General features: G+C 42.7%; 2 non-coding genes and 2 pseudogenes across 2 annotated transcripts; all 4 read right to left on the bottom strand.

Annotated features, from left to right (window-relative positions):
* Positions 1-3,099: 3,099 nt before the first annotated feature.
* LOC130298672 (U2 spliceosomal RNA) lies at positions 3,100-3,286 on the bottom strand. Its single transcript, XR_008849996.1, has one exon. It is a non-coding gene; the product is annotated as a U2 spliceosomal RNA (small nuclear RNA).
* Positions 3,287-4,754: 1,468 nt separating this feature from the next.
* LOC130298688 (U2 spliceosomal RNA) lies at positions 4,755-4,865 on the bottom strand (annotated as a pseudogene).
* Positions 4,866-6,947: 2,082 nt separating this feature from the next.
* Positions 6,948-7,149, bottom strand: LOC130298676 (U2 spliceosomal RNA; annotated as a pseudogene).
* A 7,186-nt stretch (positions 7,150-14,335) lies between these two features.
* Positions 14,336-14,522, bottom strand: LOC130298674 (U2 spliceosomal RNA). Its single transcript, XR_008849998.1, has one exon. It is a non-coding gene; the product is annotated as a U2 spliceosomal RNA (small nuclear RNA).
* Positions 14,523-18,928: the final 4,406 nt, after the last annotated feature.

Raw genomic sequence — 18,928 nt, 5'->3', positions numbered from 1 at the left:
TGCTCCTCCACCACCTTCACTTGCTCCTCTACCACCACAGGACTCTGTACCTCTCCAATAATAACGCTCTCTCTTGCAGGAACCACTGCAGCCGCAGCTGCAGCTGCCCTCCTCCTCTCCACCATTTCCTCTTCCATTCTCCTCTCCTCCTCCCTCCTCTTCAACACTGGACAGTTCTTGTACACATGGCCAGCTTCCCCACATAGGTCACAGGTCCTCGGGTGTGGACATGCACCCGCCTCATGCCCCGGTTGCTTACAGTTCCTGCATTTCTTACTGCCAGGGCAGGCCTCCTTCACATGTCCAAACAATAGACAATTTCTACAGAAAGATGGCTGTCCGTAGTAATAGAGATAACCTCTGAAACCAGCAATGGTAAAGTTCGCCGGAGGGTGCTTAACGCCTCCAATGCAATCTCCATCAAGCCGCAACTTCACAAAGAACTTATACGTGCCATTAAATACACCAATGCTGCTTGTCTGCTTAGTACCACCAGCAATAGACTCACAATAGATGCTCAAGAAGTTCTTAATCATAGAGACATCAACAAACGGATTGTACATGTGGATAAACAAAGTCTTTGTCCCCATTTCAAAAAGGGGATAAAAGGACACATCCCGCAAAACCTCACTTCCACTGTTCCGTTTTAAGCACTCATAAAAGTTCTGGCAGTCAGCATCATATAAGAAGGACACGTCATAAATACCTTGGCGCTTGTTCTCCTGGACACAAAAGAGGTCGCTCAAGGAAAATCCTGCCAGTCGCTCCACAATGGTATGGCCGATGTATTCAATGCTGTTTCTTAGACGATCCGTGGTTAGCACCTTGATGCGTACGGTCTTCTCCACTGCAGACATGTTGGATCCAGCCATCTTTCCAAATCTGTCGGTAACGAGTACCACAGTCTTGATCACCTACGCAGCTAGTCGCGGCGCAGTTCACTCGCACCCTCAGCGCCGACCGAGGCAATAAACCCCGATCTTAGCCAAAAGGCCGAGAAGCGATAACCGTGAAAGGGGCGGGCCCAACAAGGTGCCCTTCATGGGCACTATCACTGCTTGCTGTCAGGGAGGCTGCCAGACAATTTTCCATGCACACTCTGGGCTGGGGGGCAGTCAACCACCAGTACACACAGCAGAACCTAAACCCATACCATTATTGCTAAGCAGCAAGACAGGGGCCCATTGCACTCCCACGGGGCCTTTTTAAATGCAATCCATAACCCGGATTTGCCAGGAACCCTTCTTACTCCTCCTACTTGCATGTGACAGTGGGCTTAGGATCTGCATAGGAAACACACACACAAGCACACACCTACCTTTGTTGCCTGCAGATGCCTCCTTGGCTGTCCCCAAACGGTATCAAACCAACACCCACGGGAAGCTGTAAGCATAGAGGACATGCCTGCACCCCATTGGACTTACCTGTGTGGGTTAAACCCGGGTTATTTGACAACCTATGGCGGTGATGGTTCTGCTCAGGCAGAGCAGTGCTGATGCTCCTCATAAAGCTGTCGCTGCTGTGAAGGTTCTAGGTGACATCACAAATCCCTATGGTTACATACACAACAAAGCTGGGTTGTTGTTGTTTACACTCTGCAAGGCCTGTGGAAGTGAGTGACATCATAGCACTGTAGTTCTGAGGGTTCTAGATGGATGCAACAATCTCCTGTTGCTTCTATGAAGGCCATAATAGACGACATCACCAAACAGCTCCATAGTCACATACACAGCAAAGGAGAGATGTTGTTTACACCTAGTGATGTCAGTGGTATTGAGTGACATCACAGCACAGTGCTAAGGCTCCTGGGCCTGGACACAGCAGCGGCTGCAATATCTCAACGGAGAATACGTTTATATATATGTGTGTGTGTGCGCGTATATATATATATATATATATATATATATATATATATATATATATTTCTCCGCCGAAATCACTTTTAAACCCATTTCCACCTTTTTTTCACTTCTCTTCCTCTTACTTTTTTTTCACGTTTTTTTACGTTTTTCTCCTTTTCGCCTCTTTTCTGGGCGTATTATTCTTCTTTTTCTTCTTTTTTTTCGTCTAATGCATACCCCATCAGTGCAGCAATGCTTATTCAATACCGCCAGCAGATGGAGACACTGGGGGATAATTTTCTAAGGATTTATACTGATTTTTCCTGTCTGAATTTGTCGCACAGAAAGTTGCAGGCCAAATATGTGTGACATTTCTGCGACTTTAGCTTCTAGAGCATTTTTACAACATTATACATAGGTGCTGAATACATAAAAAGCGACTGTTCAGCGACAGACAAGTCGCATCGGCTGAAAGTAGGCCAGAATGTCAGTCCATGTTGGAGCAGGTTTAGATACAGTCTAAAGTATAGATCTCAAAGTCTGTGCACAGAATTTAGCAAGGGCCTCGCACCTTCTGATGCATCAGGTAGGTGCACAATAGCATAGCCTAACCCTCTGTACTTTGGTCTATATTGATGCGGGACATAGACAGCCAGCTGATGACCAATCCATTAGTGCAATGGATGGCTGGAAGCATTTGTCTTTGCCTTTGCAATACCACAGAAGCAATGCATGGTCAATGTACAGCAATGACACACCTGTGTGAACAGCCAGGAGACCCCCCCCCCCCCCCCCATGTTATGTTACATAGTTACATAGTTAGTACGGTCGAAAAAAGACATATGTCCATCAAGTTCAACCAGGGAATTAAGGGGTAGGGGTGTGGCGCGATATTGGGGAAGGGATGAGATTTTATATTTCTTCATAAGCATTAATCTTATTTTGTCAATTAGGAACATTCAGCACCCACCCGCTATCAAGGCAGCTGCCTATCATGTCATGCCCTACCTGCACAGGTGTGCTGGCTACTCAAATGATCCAATTAAGGAGGCCATTTAGTCAGCAGCAGCAGAAGTCCTGTGCCTGGACGCTCCAACAGCGGCCAGACACAAGCAGAAGCAGAAGCAGCAGAAGCAGCAGCAGCACCACCTTTTGTTTTTTGGCTGCAGCAGCAGCAAGGCCCACAGGGCTGGCTAGCTGGCTAGCCAGCAAGCAGGTAGCAATGAAAGTAGGAATCTTTCTTTTTAACCCTGTAAGGGGGTGGTGCACTGTACCCGAAGATACTGCCATATCGGGTCAATGCATAGGGCGACGGAAGCAAGCTTCGAAATCGGCCCCCGTTCTCAAAAATCCATTTAATATATGGTCCCCAGATAGGGGACGTATCAGATATTAAACTGATAAGAACAGATTTTTTTTTTTTAAGTTAACCCTCAGAACTCCATCAGAGCTCTAAGATCTTATTTGAGCTTGATTTTTTGTTCATCATCAGGAAAAACCGTTTTTCTTTATTCCTTTATCTTTTTTTTTTTTTTTTTTTTTTTTTTTAAACAATAAAAGAAACCATATTTAAAACATAAAAAAATAATTAAACCAAAACTAACCATGCTATAATTTCTTAAAGAAAAATTACCCAAATGTCATTCCTCTTCTCCATGCAAAGACCATCAAGAAGTCTAAGAAACCACAAGTGATAGATCCACTCAGCATCTCACTTTTGGCTGGAATCGCCAGCCACGCTGGAACCTTGTATGTTTCCACAAATCTATCTATATCTGCGTGAAAGGAACAATAGACTTTATCCCTTGCTTCATTGACTTTGATTCCCAATCTTTCTTTCAGATTTCCCAAATCCTCGTCAAAGGCTTTTTTCTCTTTTTTTGACACACTCTTGAAGACAACATCAAGAGAGCCTCCATACTCTACCGTTACATATTCTTCTTCATTTTCTTTCCTTTTCTTCTCCTCCATCACTTTCCTGGTTGGAGTTTCCTCCTCTTCAGGTTCTTCCCTCACATCAGTTTCCTCCTCCCTACTTCGTTTCATAACCTCCTTTTTCTTCCTCTTCTTCTTAGGACACATTCCTGCCAAGTGTCCCTCATCACCACATAGATGACACTTTTTCTTCACCTTACATGCTTCTGGCTCATGGCCTTCTTCTTGGCATTTATAGCACCAAATAATATCACAAAAATCTTTCCTATGGCCATACCTTTTACACTTTCGACAAAAGTCGTCCATGCCTGAAAAGAACAGGTCCCCATTTACTGGGCCAATCTTAAAACGCCCTGGGGGATAAATTAGCTTTCCATCAGGTGCTTTCTGAAACTTCACTTGAAATTTCCACTTTGTCGTCCAAAGTCCATATTGATTATAGATCTTGCCTTTTGGCTTCACCTCCTCACAGAATCTAGAAAGGAACAAAACAATCTCCTCTTCTGTGATATACGGACTGTACATCCTCACAGTTATAAGTCTTTCCCGAGTCGGGAAATGGGGAGTAATCTCTACCCCTCCCAACACAGGGTGCGACTTCCACAGCAATGCTTTATTGCAGAACACACCATAGTCCTCCTCCGAAACCAGAACCACATCATAGACTCCACTTCTTGGAAATTCCAGCATGGATAATATCAGGTCCTTCCTCAGCTCAAAAAGCTGGAACAAAATTTCCTCCACCACGAAGAATAAACCTCTCTCCTTCTTTCCAGCATCCAAGAGAGTAATTCGGACTCCATTTCGTAGTCTGGCGTAGCTAGGTACACCTCCAGCAGGCTCTTCTTTCTTGCCAGCCTCCTCCATCGCAGAAAAAACACCTCCCCTACTGCAGGCAGGTAGGTAGGTGGTGATCGCTCCTCGTTGCCCGGGGACTAAGCCGCTACCCTGATGTCAGCAAGGGGGTTTAGTCCCACCAAAAGATGGAACGATCCCCCAGGGAAAAGGAGCGGGTACCCCGGGCACCTTCCAGCCAGATCAAGCAAGCAAATACTACACTTGATCTTAGCCAAAAGGCCGAGAAGCGATAACCGTGAAAGGGGCGGGCCCAACAAGGTGCCCTTCATGGGCACTATCACTGCTTGCTGTCAGGGAGGCTGCCAGACAATTTTCCATGCACACTCTGGGCTGGGGGGCAGTCAACCACCAGTACACACAGCAGAACCTAAACCCATACCATTATTGCTAAGCAGCAAGACAGGGGCCCATTGCACTCCCACGGGGCCTTTTTAAATGCAATCCATAACCCGGATTTGCCAGGAACCCTTCTTACTCCTCCTACTTGCATGTGACACTGGGCTTAGGATCTGCATAGGAAACACACACACAAGCACACACCTACCTTTGTTGCCTGCAGATGCCTCCTTGGCTGTCCCCAAACGGTATCAAACCAACACCCACGGGAAGCTGTAAGCATAGAGGACATGCCTGCACCCCATTGGACTTACCTGTGTGGGTTAAACCCGGGTTATTTGACAACCTATGGCGGTGATGGTTCTGCTCAGGCAGAGCAGTGCTGATGCTCCTCATAAAGCTGTCGCTGCTGTGAAGGTTCTAGGTGACATCACAAATCCCTATGGTTACATACACAACAAAGCTGGGTTGTTGTTGTTTACACTCTGCAAGGCCTGTGGAAGTGAGTGACATCATAGCACTGTAGTTCTGAGGGTTCTAGATGGATGCAACAATCTCCTGTTGCTTCTATGAAGGCCATAATAGACGACATCACCAAACAGCTCCATAGTCACATACACAGCAAAGGAGAGATGTTGTTTACACCTAGTGATGTCAGTGGTATTGAGTGACATCACAGCACAGTGCTAAGGCTCCTGGGCCTGGACACAGCAGCGGCTGCAATATCTCAACGGAGAATACGTTTATATATATGTGTGTGTGTGCGCGTATATATATATATATATATATATATATATATATATATTTCTCCGCCGAAATCACTTTTAAACCCATTTCCACCTTTTTTTCCCTTCTCTTCCTCTTACTTTTTTTTCACGTTTTTTAACGTTTTTCTCCTTTTCGCCTCTTTTCTGGGCGTATTATTCTTCTTTTTCTTCTTTTTTTTCGTCTAATGCATACCCCATCAGTGCAGCAATGCTTATTCAATACCGCCAGCAGATGGAGACACTGGGGGATAATTTTCTAAGGATTTATACTGATTTTTCCTGTCTGAATTTGTCGCACAGAAAGTTGCAGGCCAAATATGTGTGACATTTCTGCGACTTTAGCTTCTAGAGCATTTTTACAACATTATACATAGGTGCTGAATACATAAAAAGCGACTGTTCAGCGACAGACAAGTCGCATCGGCTGAAAGTAGGCCAGAATGTCAGTCCATGTTGGAGCAGGTTTAGATACAGTCTAAAGTATAGATCTCAAAGTCTGTGCACAGAATTTAGCAAGGGCCTCGCACCTTCTGATGCATCAGGTAGGTGCACAATAGCATAGCCTAACCCTCTGTACTTTGGTCTATATTGATGCGGGACATAGACAGCCAGCTGATGACCAATCCATTAGTGCAATGGATGGCTGGAAGCATTTGTCTTTGCCTTTGCAATACCACAGAAGCAATGCATGGTCAATGTACAGCAATGACACACCTGTGTGAACAGCCAGGAGACCCCCCCCCCCCCATGTTATGTTACATAGTTACATAGTTAGTACGGTCGAAAAAAGACATATGTCCATCAAGTTCAACCAGGGAATTAAGGGGTAGGGGTGTGGCGCGATATTGGGGAAGGGATGAGATTTTATATTTCTTCATAAGCATTAATCTTATTTTGTCAATTAGGAACATTCAGCACCCACCCGCTATCAAGGCAGCTGCCTATCATGTCATGCCCTACCTGCACAGGTGTGCTGGCTACTCAAATGATCCAATTAAGGAGGCCATTTAGTCAGCAGCAGCAGAAGTCCTGTGCCTGGACGCTCCAACAGCGGCCAGACACAAGCAGAAGCAGAAGCAGCAGAAGCAGCAGCAGCACCACCTTTTGTTTTTTGGCTGCAGCAGCAGCAAGGCCCACAGGGCTGGCTAGCTGGCTAGCCAGCAAGCAGGTAGCAATGAAAGTAGGAATCTTTCTTTTTAACCCTGTAAGGGGGTGGTGCACTGTACCCGAAGATACTGCCATATCGGGTCAATGCATAGGGCGACGGAAGCAAGCTTCGAAATCGGCCCCCGTTCTCAAAAATCCATTTAATATATGGTCCCCAGATAGGGGACGTATCAGATATTAAACTGATAAGAACAGATTTTTTTTTTTTTTTTTTTTTTTTTTTTTTTTCCTCAGTTACAGACTATTGTTTGAACGATCATCAGGTCTCCTACCAGGACTCGTCACTTAAAACAATGTCTGAAAAAACATCATGCGGAAAGACAAAAAAAAGGGAACCGAGGGTCAAGAACTTAAAACCAAAAGGTGAAAGCTGAAGGAAAACAAAAACATTTAAAAAACAAAACATAAACTGGTCAGACTTACAGTTTCCACCATTGGGTATATTTCCAGATCTTTTCAGCATTGTCTTCTCCCATTCTCTTCCTATCTAATAAATATGCAATAAAAAGTCTTCCGAGCAACAACCTCCTACATTCACTTGGAGAAATGGAAACATTTTTAAAAACAAGCAAATTCCTGGAGTCCCATAAAACTTCTTTAAAAACAGAAAAAATTATCCAAGTAACACGTGCATCATTCTTCATGTTAAAGTCCTGACCGATAAAAATTTTCTCAAAAGTAAAATCATTAAAACCCATAAGTGCAATAAAAAATCTTGTTAAAAGCCTAAAAACTTCCTTGGCATAAAAACAGTCCCACCACAAATGTACAATATCTTCTTTACCTCCACAACCCTCTCTTGGACACTGTTCACTCACTCTTATTCCTCTTCCTCTTAAAAACACTCGAGTTGGGAGGCAACCATGGTAAGACATCCATACCACATCTTTTTGTCTATTTGATAAACCAAAGGAATTAAAAAGGCTCCAAATCTTAACTGACTGTGCAATATTACAGAATGGTACTTCATTAAATTTTTCACTCTTTCTCAACTCATATTCTATTTTCTTCTTTTCAGGTTTCCCCAAGGAGCTCAAATTAAACTGATCATTGAAAGACCGAAGAACCACATAAAAGGTAGGTATAATCAGCGCCATTGGTTTCCTCAGATCCCTCTCACACCAGCCCCACTTAGAAAACAACCATCCTGCTAAATATTTACACATATCAGCTGTTTTACTATTGCACTGGATCGTCTTGAAAATTAAAAGAAAATAGTGTAACTTTAAAAACAAATCAATATTTGGAAAGTCATATCCACCATTCTTTACAGTACTCATTACCTTCTCTCTTTTCATTTTTTCCATTTTGGATCCCCAAAAGAAAACAAAAAGTCTTCTTGTTGTCTTCCTCATCCAAAGCTTACCAGGTGGAAAAACCATCGCAGTATATAAAAGTAAAGGTAAAATCACAGTCTTAATAACAAGTACTTTCCCTTTAAGGGATAAACTCCTCAATTTCCAAAAATTCAATTTCTTTTCAATTTTACTGTCCAGCTTGTTGTAAGTCTCTGTCCCTTTAAGATTCTTTTCAAAAATGACCCCTAAAACTTCCACATTCTCCTTTATCTCTACTCCATCCACCAACACATCTTCGCATTTCCCAAAATTCACCAAATGACATTTGCCCCAGTTTACACACATTCCGGCCACACAGCAAAAAATTTGAATATGCAAATTCACTCTATTCAAATCTGCTTTTGAAGTACATGTAAACACAACATCATCCATGTAGCTTAAAACCTTAAGATCACTCCCACCACTGCCAGGTATAAAAACTCCTTTAACACATTTGTCTTTCTGAACATTCTTTAACAAGGCCTCTATTACACAGATGAAAAGGATTGGGGAGAGTGGGCAACCCTGCCGAACCCCTGATAAAATCTTAAAAGCAGGACCAACATGGCCATTCATTAAAACTTGTCCAGTAACACCATTATATAACCCTTTAATAACATGTAATAACTTCATTGGGATCCCCATATGTTTTAGGGCCATAAACATAAATTTGTGTGCGACTTTATCATAGGCCTTCTCGAAATCCACTGACTCGACAAAAAGAGGCACCTTATTAAAATTACAATAATAAATAACATCCCTTAAAATCAATAAATTATCAGTAATTCTTCTCCCGGGTACAGCACATACTTGGTAATTATCTACCATATGGCCAATAATATTCCTAAGCCTGTTTGCAACAATTTTAGCAATAATTTTATAGTCACTGTTTAACAATAAAATTGGTCTCCAATTTTTTATATCACGTTCGTCACCTTTCTTATGTATTAGTGTGATAATTCCCTTCTTCATTGAATCAGCTAAAATCCCAAACTTAAAAACATATTGCACAACCCGAGTAAAAACATCTTTTAAAAGAGGCCAAAATACAACATAAAACTCAGCTGGAAGGCCGTCACTACCAGGGGTTTTACCTTTTGCCATTCCATTCAGCGCCATTCTAATTTCATTTTCACTAACATCTTCCACCAAAAAAACTTTCTCCTCATCTGGAATTTGATCCTCTAAAATGTTACAGTAGTCTTCCATTTCATTAATAGCAGCTTTACTTTCATTACTAAAAAGTGTTTCATAAAATTTACAAACCTCCTCCTCCATCTCCCTACCAACCACCTCACCACTTGAGGTTAAAACCGACTTAAAGACCCCCTTTGGCTTAAAACACTTTTTAAAAAAATATCGACTACATTGTTCATTCTCCTCCAAATGTTGCACCTTAGCCCTGTAAACAATATTCCTTCCTCTTTCCTTCAACCTTGTCTTCATCTCTTCCTTAATTTCACAAATTTCAGCATCCACCTCTAGACCAGCGTTCTTAAACTTAAAGAGAGTCTCCAACTGTGAAACTAAAGTCTCATCTCTCCGCCTCTTCTCCTGTGCTCTCTTAATGCAAACAGACTTAAAATAACCAGCAAAGTTCACTTTAGCCCAATCCCACCAGTCTAAAATATTTTTAAAACAGTCATGTTTAGCAGCACAGGATAAAAATATATTTTTAAAACCTGCCATTACCTCCTCTTCTTCAAGTAAACTCACATTCAACTTCTAGAGTCCCCTACCAAAGGCAATGGACTCTGAGATGCTTATTTCAGCAGATAAAATTTTATGATCTGAGAAAATCGACATCATCTGATTACACCGGGCCACCTTCATCCCTTCAGACACAAAAATATAATCTATTCGGGATTTACAGTGACCACTATCCGATACATATGTATATCTATCATCAGTGTCAATCATCAGTCCAGCATCTATATAGTGTAAGTCTTGTACTAATTGATTTAAAGCATTAGAGGTAATGTCAGTTCGGACTTCAGCAGCACTCTCACGGTCATTAACAGTACGGATACAGTTAAAATCACCAGCCACTATAGTACTTTCCCGACCAGGGATAAAAAACTTCAAGGACTCTAAAAAAACCAACCGCTCTTTCTTCTCTGCTGGGGCATATACGTTAAAAACTCTAATCCTCTGGTCTAAAAACTCAAAGTTTAAAACCATGCAACGGCCTGGTATTAAAATCTGGCAATTTAAAACTTTGATATTGTTATTTTTGATTAAAAAACCAACTCCTTCATTCTTGTTATCCGTACTAGTTGACCAAAAAGATTGTCCCATCCTCCACTCATCAGCATAAGGTGCAGATTTAATTGCACACTCCTGTAAACATATTATATCAGCTCTCACATTCTCCAACACCTCAAAAATAGCAGCTCTTCTTACTTCTGATCCAATACTCCTGACATTAAGGGTTGTTAAGATAAGAGTCATAATAACTAAAATGAATAAAATCAAAACTTTAATATCCATCATAGTTAAAAATTACTGCTCTGACTCTCAACTTTCCTTAAAACATTTTCATAACAATCAGGCGACCCTGGATCAGAGTCCCTGTCCATTTCAACTCCTCTTCCAACCACTGGGTCCTCTTGATCCCCAGTCCAACTTCCTTTTTTACTTCTTTTACTTTCCACCCCCACCTCATCCTCCTCATCACTGCTGACAAATCTCTGAGCAGGTGTAAGGGACTTCTCAGGTGACTGCACATTTTCTTGGAATTCCATTCCCTCCTCCTCCCCCACAACAGGGTCTGGACATTCCACATCACCACTCATGCTTCCACAAGGAAAAACATCTCCATACACAGTTTCAATCTTCTTGACCTCCACCCCCTTTGCACATGTTATTTCACTTGTGGAGACCACTTTCTTATACTCCTGTTCAACCACCACACTTGTCTCCACAAAAGCCTCTTTAATCACATCCACCTGAGCAACAACATTTTTAACAATCGTACCACCTGCGCTCCTCCCGACTTCACATTCCCCCTCCACATTAGATTTTTCACCTCCATCCACACCTCCATCCACACCTGTGGCTTCTGAAAAAGACCTCCTTCCCATTCCCTGTTCATTGCTCTGTCCACCTTTACTTCCAGCCGCATCAGCATAACTCCTTCTCTTGTACCATAAGTGACATCCTCTTGCCAAATGGGAATTACTCCCACAAATATCACAAGTCTTTTCCTCAACGCAAAAACTTGTTTCATGCCCAGTCTTGCCACAGTTCCTACAAACAACACCCTTCACAGGACATGCGTCCTGCACGTGGCCATATGCTTGACATTTGCGGCAAAACTGAAGCTGCCCCTCATAAAAACAAAAACCACGCTCTCCTCCAATGGAAAAAACTTGAGGAATACTCTTAATTCCCTCCTCCATAGACTCATCCTTCTTGAACTTCACAACATATTTCCTTTTACAGTTAAAAAAACCATGTCTGTTCTTTAGTTTTCCAAAAAACTTCACTTCTTCACAATAACGATAAAGAAAATTTGTTAACATTGAGTCTGTAACTTTGGGATTGTACATATGTACGATGACCACTTTCTCTGTACTCAGAAACAAAGGCTCTACTTTAACTTTCCTCATAATATCCGGCTCATTCTTTCTCTTCATTCCTTCCAGGTCCTTGTAGACCCTCTGACAAATCTCGGAATTAACAAATGTAACATCATAAATACCCTGTCTAGGGAAATCTTGCATTGCAAATACATCTGTTACCTTTAGGTACTGGAGCCTGCGTAGAATCTCCAGCACAATCTGGTCCAGGCCAACCGTTCCCCGATGTTCCGTTGGGACGAAAATCCTGACCGTGTCTTCCATTCCGCGAATCCTCTCTCCTCCACTCATTTTTGCAGGCGATGAAACCCACTATCGCAACTCCGAAATAACCCAGGGCCCCCCGCAAAGAGGGCCCCGATCACCACCCCCTTCAACTCCTAACCCGCCCGGTAAACCGCACGGGATCGAAGCCAAAAGGCCGAGAAGCGATAACCGTGAAAGGGGCGGGCCCAACAAGGTGCCCTTCATGGGCACTATCACTGCTTGCTGTCAGGGAGGCTGCCAGACAATTTTCCATGCACACTCTGGGCTGGGGGGCAGTCAACCACCAGTACACACAGCAGAACCTAAACCCATACCATTATTGCTAAGCAGCAAGACAGGGGCCCATTGCACTCCCACGGGGCCTTTTTAAATGCAATCCATAACCCGGATTTGCCAGGAACCCTTCTTACTCCTCCTACTTGCATGTGACACTGGGCTTAGGATCTGCATAGGAAACACACACACAAGCACACACCTACCTTTGTTGCCTGCAGATGCCTCCTTGGCTGTCCCCAAACGGTATCAAACCAACACCCACGGGAAGCTGTAAGCATAGAGGACATGCCTGCACCCCATTGGACTTACCTGTGTGGGTTAAACCCGGGTTATTTGACAACCTATGGCGGTGATGGTTCTGCTCAGGCAGAGCAGTGCTGATGCTCCTCATAAAGCTGTCGCTGCTGTGAAGGTTCTAGGTGACATCACAAATCCCTATGGTTACATACACAACAAAGCTGGGTTGTTGTTGTTTACACTCTGCAAGGCCTGTGGAAGTGAGTGACATCATAGCACTGTAGTTCTGAGGGTTCTAGATGGATGCAACAATCTCCTGTTGCTTCTATGAAGGCCATAATAGACGACATCACCAAACAGCTCCATAGTCACATACACAGCAAAGGAGAGATGTTGTTTACACCTAGTGATGTCAGTGGTATTGAGTGACATCACAGCACAGTGCTAAGGCTCCTGGGCCTGGACACAGCAGCGGCTGCAATATCTCAACGGAGAATACGTTTATATATATGTGTGTGTGTGCGCGTATATATATATATATATATATATATATATATATATTTCTCCGCCGAAATCACTTTTAAACCCATTTCCACCTTTTTTTCCCTTCTCTTCCTCTTACTTTTTTTCACGTTTTTTTACGTTTTTCTCCTTTTCGCCTCTTTTCTGGGCGTATTATTCTTCTTTTTCTTCTTTTTTTTCGTCTAATGCATACCCCATCAGTGCAGCAATGCTTATTCAATACCGCCAGCAGATGGAGACACTGGGGGATAATTTTCTAAGGATTTATACTGATTTTTCCTGTCTGAATTTGTCGCACAGAAAGTTGCAGGCCAAATATGTGTGACATTTCTGCGACTTTAGCTTCTAGAGCATTTTTACAACATTATACATAGGTGCTGAATACATAAAAAGCGACTGTTCAGCGACAGACAAGTCGCATCGGCTGAAAGTAGGCCAGAATGTCAGTCCATGTTGGAGCAGGTTTAGATACAGTCTAAAGTATAGATCTCAAAGTCTGTGCACAGAATTTAGCAAGGGCCTCGCACCTTCTGATGCATCAGGTAGGTGCACAATAGCATAGCCTAACCCTCTGTACTTTGGTCTATATTGATGCGGGACATAGACAACCAGCTGATGACCAATCCATTAGTGCAATGGATGGCTGGAAGCATTTGTCTTTGCCTTTGCAATACCACAGAAGCAATGCATGGTCAATGTACAGCAATGACACACCTGTGTGAACAGCCAGGAGACCCCCCCCCCCCCCATGTTATGTTACATAGTTACATAGTTAGTACGGTCGAAAAAAGACATATGTCCATCAAGTTCAACCAGGGAATTAAGGGGTAGGGGTGTGGCGCGATATTGGGGAAGGGATGAGATTTTATATTTCTTCATAAGCATTAATCTTATTTTGTCAATTAGGAACATTCAGCACCCACCCGCTATCAAGGCAGCTGCCTATCATGTCATGCCCTACCTGCACAGGTGTGCTGGCTACTCAAATGATCCAATTAAGGAGGCCATTTAGTCAGCAGCAGCAGAAGTCCTGTGCCTGGACGCTCCAACAGCGGCCAGACACAAGCAGAAGCAGAAGCAGCAGAAGCAGCAGCAGCACCACCTTTTGTTTTTTGGCTGCAGCAGCAGCAAGGCCCACGGGGCTGGCTAGCTGGCTAGCCAGCAAGCAGGTAGCAATGAAAGTAGGAATCTTTCTTTTTAACCCTGTAAGGGGGTGGTGCACTGTACCCGAAGATACTGCCATATCGGGTCAATGCATAGGGCGACGGAAGCAAGCTTCGAAATCAGCCCCCGTTCTCAAAAATCCATTTAATATATGGTCCCCAGATAGGGGACGTATCAGATATTAAACTGATAAGAACAGATTTTTTTTTTTTTTTTTTTTTTTTTATAAACCTTCAGGTTTAGACTAAACACCACTTAGATAACGCGTCATTTTTGACTCATGGTAAAGTCTAACTCATCATTAGGTCATTCTTTATTTGTTCAAAGCAAATTCAAAACAAATTCAAATACCATCACCATTACACCCTTACAACATGTCTCCACTTCAAAAATTTCCATATCCCCTCTGCATCTATTTCACCTAATTTCTTTTTATCACGTAAATAAACGGTGTACAACCTATCCAGAATCATTCTTAAACTTCCTTCCACAGTCACATCTTTTCTCTTAAACACATATAAATTTCTAACATCCCACAAGACTTCCTTCACAATCGCCAACAACACAAACAACACCCTTTCATTCTTTCTTCCAATCATACTAAGACCAAACATCACAACCTCATATGAGAACCTATTTATCCCAGTCAACTCCTTACACAACGGACCTATCCCTCTCCATACATTCTGAGCCATGTCACAATTCCAAATCACATGCATCACACTTTCAACCCCACTACAATCTTCCCTCGGACATATTTCACTCCTTCCAATACCTCTATTCCTTTGGAACTCTCTTACTGGTAGGGCTCCATGCAAACACTGCCATCCTATCTCTCTCTGTCTATTTGATATTCCATCTGTCATTAAACTCTTCCACACCTTAGACACATCCTGGCCTCTTACCATATTAATCGGACACTCCACCTCACTTGCGGCGACATACCCAAACACATTCTTCTTACTTTCAAACAACTCCTTTCTCACACCAATCAACCTATAACTCTCCAAAAACTTTTCCACATACAAATACCAACTCGGGCACACAAACGCATAAGGCACTCTCAAATCTCTCTCCAGCCAACCTAATTTGCATAACACACGCCCACCTAAATATCTCAACATACATGCAAAATTCTTTTCTCCTCTCATCATCCTTCTAACCGCAAACACCACATTCACCCCCAAATACACATCTAGATTTGGAAATCCCATTCCACCCTTACTACCATCCTTCATCACAACTTCTCTCCTCACTCTTTCCACTTTTGTACCCCAAAAAAACACAAACAAAATTCTTTTTAACTTCCTTAAAACCATATAACTTGGCGGAAACACTATTGCCACATACAATAAAATAGGCAATATTACACTTTTCACAACCAGCACTTTCCCAACCATAGACAAATCTCTCAACCTCCAAAGACTCAATTTTTTGGACACTCTCTTCTCTACATCATCCCAACTTTCTCTCCCATCCAATCTTTCATCCATTTTAACACCTAAAACCTGAATACCACCTTCAATATTCTTCATACCCACATCCTCACTTCCTTGCATACTACCAAAACATTTATACTCACTTTTGTCCCAATTCACCTTAAACCCAGACGCTCCACAAAACAATCCAACTAGTAACTTTGCCCTTCTCATAACAGCCACAGACTCTCCCAAAATACACACATCATCCATGTAGGCCAAAACTTTGACTTCTCTCCCACCACTCCCTGGAATTTTTAACCCTCTAACACACTTATCCCGCCGCAACATCTCTAATAATGGCTCCATAGCACATATAAAAGCCATAGGGGACAACGGACAACCCTGCCTTACACCAGAACATACTTTCACCTTCTCAGACATCCAACCATTTATCAAAACCTTACTATATACTCCATCATACAGCATCCTTACAACATTAACAAAATCACCCGGGAATCCCATTCTCACTAATACTCTAAACAAAAACCTATGTGACAGACGATCAAACGCCTTTTCAAAATCTATCGACATCACTCTAACCTCCTGTTTCCTACTCATACTATCCCATAACAAATCTCTCAACAAACACAAATTTTCATTTATTCTTCTCCCAGGCACTCCACACACTTGTTCTTCTTCAATCACCTGCTCAACCACATCTCTCATCCTATTTGTAATTATTTTAGCAAACACCTTATAATCTACATTCAACAAAGTTATCGGCCTCCAATTCCTCACATCATTCACATCACCTTTCTTATAAATCAACACAACCACTCCACTCTTCATACTTTCCACCATTCTCTCATTCCTCCACATATACCTATACACTTCCACCAAATCATCCTTCACAACATCCCAAATCCAAGCATAAAATTCAACAGGTAACCCATCCTCTCCAGGCGTTTTATTTCTTGACATACTATCCGCAGTCCTCTTCACTTCCTCCTCTCCAATCTCTCTCATCAGAGTCCCATATTCACTACCATCCACCCTCTTATCAAGCACTCTCAACACTTCATCCTGCAAGTCCTCTTCACAATCTTTTACCGCATACAACTCTTCATAAAAATTTTTAACCACTCCCAACACAGCTTTACCTTTAACCAGACAGCCATCATCATCATACACTCTTACCATATCCTCTCTCTTCCCAATAACTTTTTTAAAGAAATATCTCGAACATTTCTCATCTTTCTCTAACTTATCAAGTTTTGCTTGATACATCAACTCTTTACCTTTCTCATTCAACCAATTTTTTAGATCACTCTTCACAACCTCAATCTGCTCACCCACACTCCAGCCATACTTCTTTAACTTATTGAGAAACACCAATCTTTTATTCAACCATTCATACTTCTTCTTCCTCCCAGCATTCCGCTTATATCCCTCTCTTTTAAAGAAAACTTTTGTTTGACCCTTAACCCATTCCCACCAACACAATATATCAGGAAAATCATTCTTTTTCTTACACCAACCCCTATACTTATTAACATATCTATCATACACTCCTTCCACTTCCAACAATTTAACATTTAATTTCCATACACCCCTCCCACTCACACAATCTGCATCCAATACTAACTCACAACACACATACTCATGATCTGAATATCCTACTTTTTCTTGCATATAATTCTTACATAACACACCCTTAGACACAAAACACATATCAAGTCTGGAACTATGACTTCCACTATCAGAATAATATGTATCTAACAAAGGACACACTCCACACGCTTCAGCCACATCCTTTAACTTAAAGTCACACACCATACTTTTAAGAATATTCCCAGATACATCCACATTCCCCTCAATTTCACAATTGAAATCCCCCACCCACACCAAAGGTATTTTACCCGGCAGAAACCTCTTAATTACCTCCAACAACCCCACCCGCTCCTCCCTCCTTACCGGCGCATACACATTTATCAACCTAAATTTAACCCCCTGCACCTTAACCTCCACCATGATACACCTCCCCTCCTCTATTACCACATAACTACAAACTTCAAACTTAAAGCTCTTAAAAAGCACCCCTACCCCATCATTCCTATTATGCCCAGACACCGACCAAACAGCAGGACCATAAGCCCATTCTCCCTTCCCCGGAATATCATTTAGCCCACATTCCTGCAAACAAATAATGTCCGCTTTTTTCCCTGCCAAGTCCTCCAAAATTACTGTCCTTCTTACTTTACTTCTAAAGACTCTAACGTTTATAGAACCGACTAAAAAAGACATACCACCATCTTAACAACCCTAAGGAAGAATTTGACAGAAAAGAAGAAAGTTATTTAAGTAGCTTTCCTCAGCGGTGTGGGAGAAGCTTCTCCCGCAGAGCACGCATCCATGTCGCTCTCAGATAGCGGTTGATACCGATTGTCCGTAGCCACCAGCGTCGACTCCATCTGTCCACCAGAAAGCTTCCTGGCCGTCTTCTTGGGGGGACGAAAAAGATCAAAGTCATCCTCTCTCTCTCTATGTCTCTCCTCACGGTCTTCACCCTCAGAAGAAGACCACTCTTCAATTTGCGGCGACTCCTCAGCCGGGGGACTGGGAGCATCCTCAATCTCCCCTTCTTCCACTTGCACCGCCATTTGCTCCTCCTCCACCACCACTTGCTCCTCCACCACCTTCACTTGCTCCTCTACCACCACAGGACTCTGTACCTCTCCAATAATAACGCTCTCTCTTGCAGGAACCACTGCAGCCGCAGCTGCAGCTGCCCTCCTCCTCTCCACCATTTCCTCTTCCATTCTCCTCTCCTCCTCCCTCCTCTTCAACACTGGACAGTTCTTGTACACATGGCCAGCTTCCCCACATAGGTCACAGGTCCTCGGGTGTGGACATGCACCCGCCTCATGCCCCGGTTGCTTACAGTTCCTGCATTTCTTACTGCCAGGGCAGGCCTCCTTCACATGTCCAAACAATAGACAATTTCTACAGAAAGATGGCTGTCCGTAGTAATAGAGATAACCTCTGAAACCAGCAATGGTAAAGTTCGCCGGAGGGTGCTTAACGCCTCCAATGCAATCTCCATCAAGCCGCAACTTCACAAAGAACTTATACGTGCCATTAAATACACCAATGCTGCTTGTCTGCTTAGTACCACCAGCAATAGACTCACAATAGATGCTCAAGAAGTTCTTAATCATA

The sequence above is a fragment of the Hyla sarda genome, unplaced genomic scaffold, assembly GCF_029499605.1.
Source record: "Hyla sarda isolate aHylSar1 unplaced genomic scaffold, aHylSar1.hap1 scaffold_1012, whole genome shotgun sequence".
Lineage (NCBI taxonomy): Eukaryota > Metazoa > Chordata > Amphibia > Anura > Hylidae > Hyla > Hyla sarda.
This window is presented reverse-complemented; position numbering and strand designations above follow the sequence as displayed.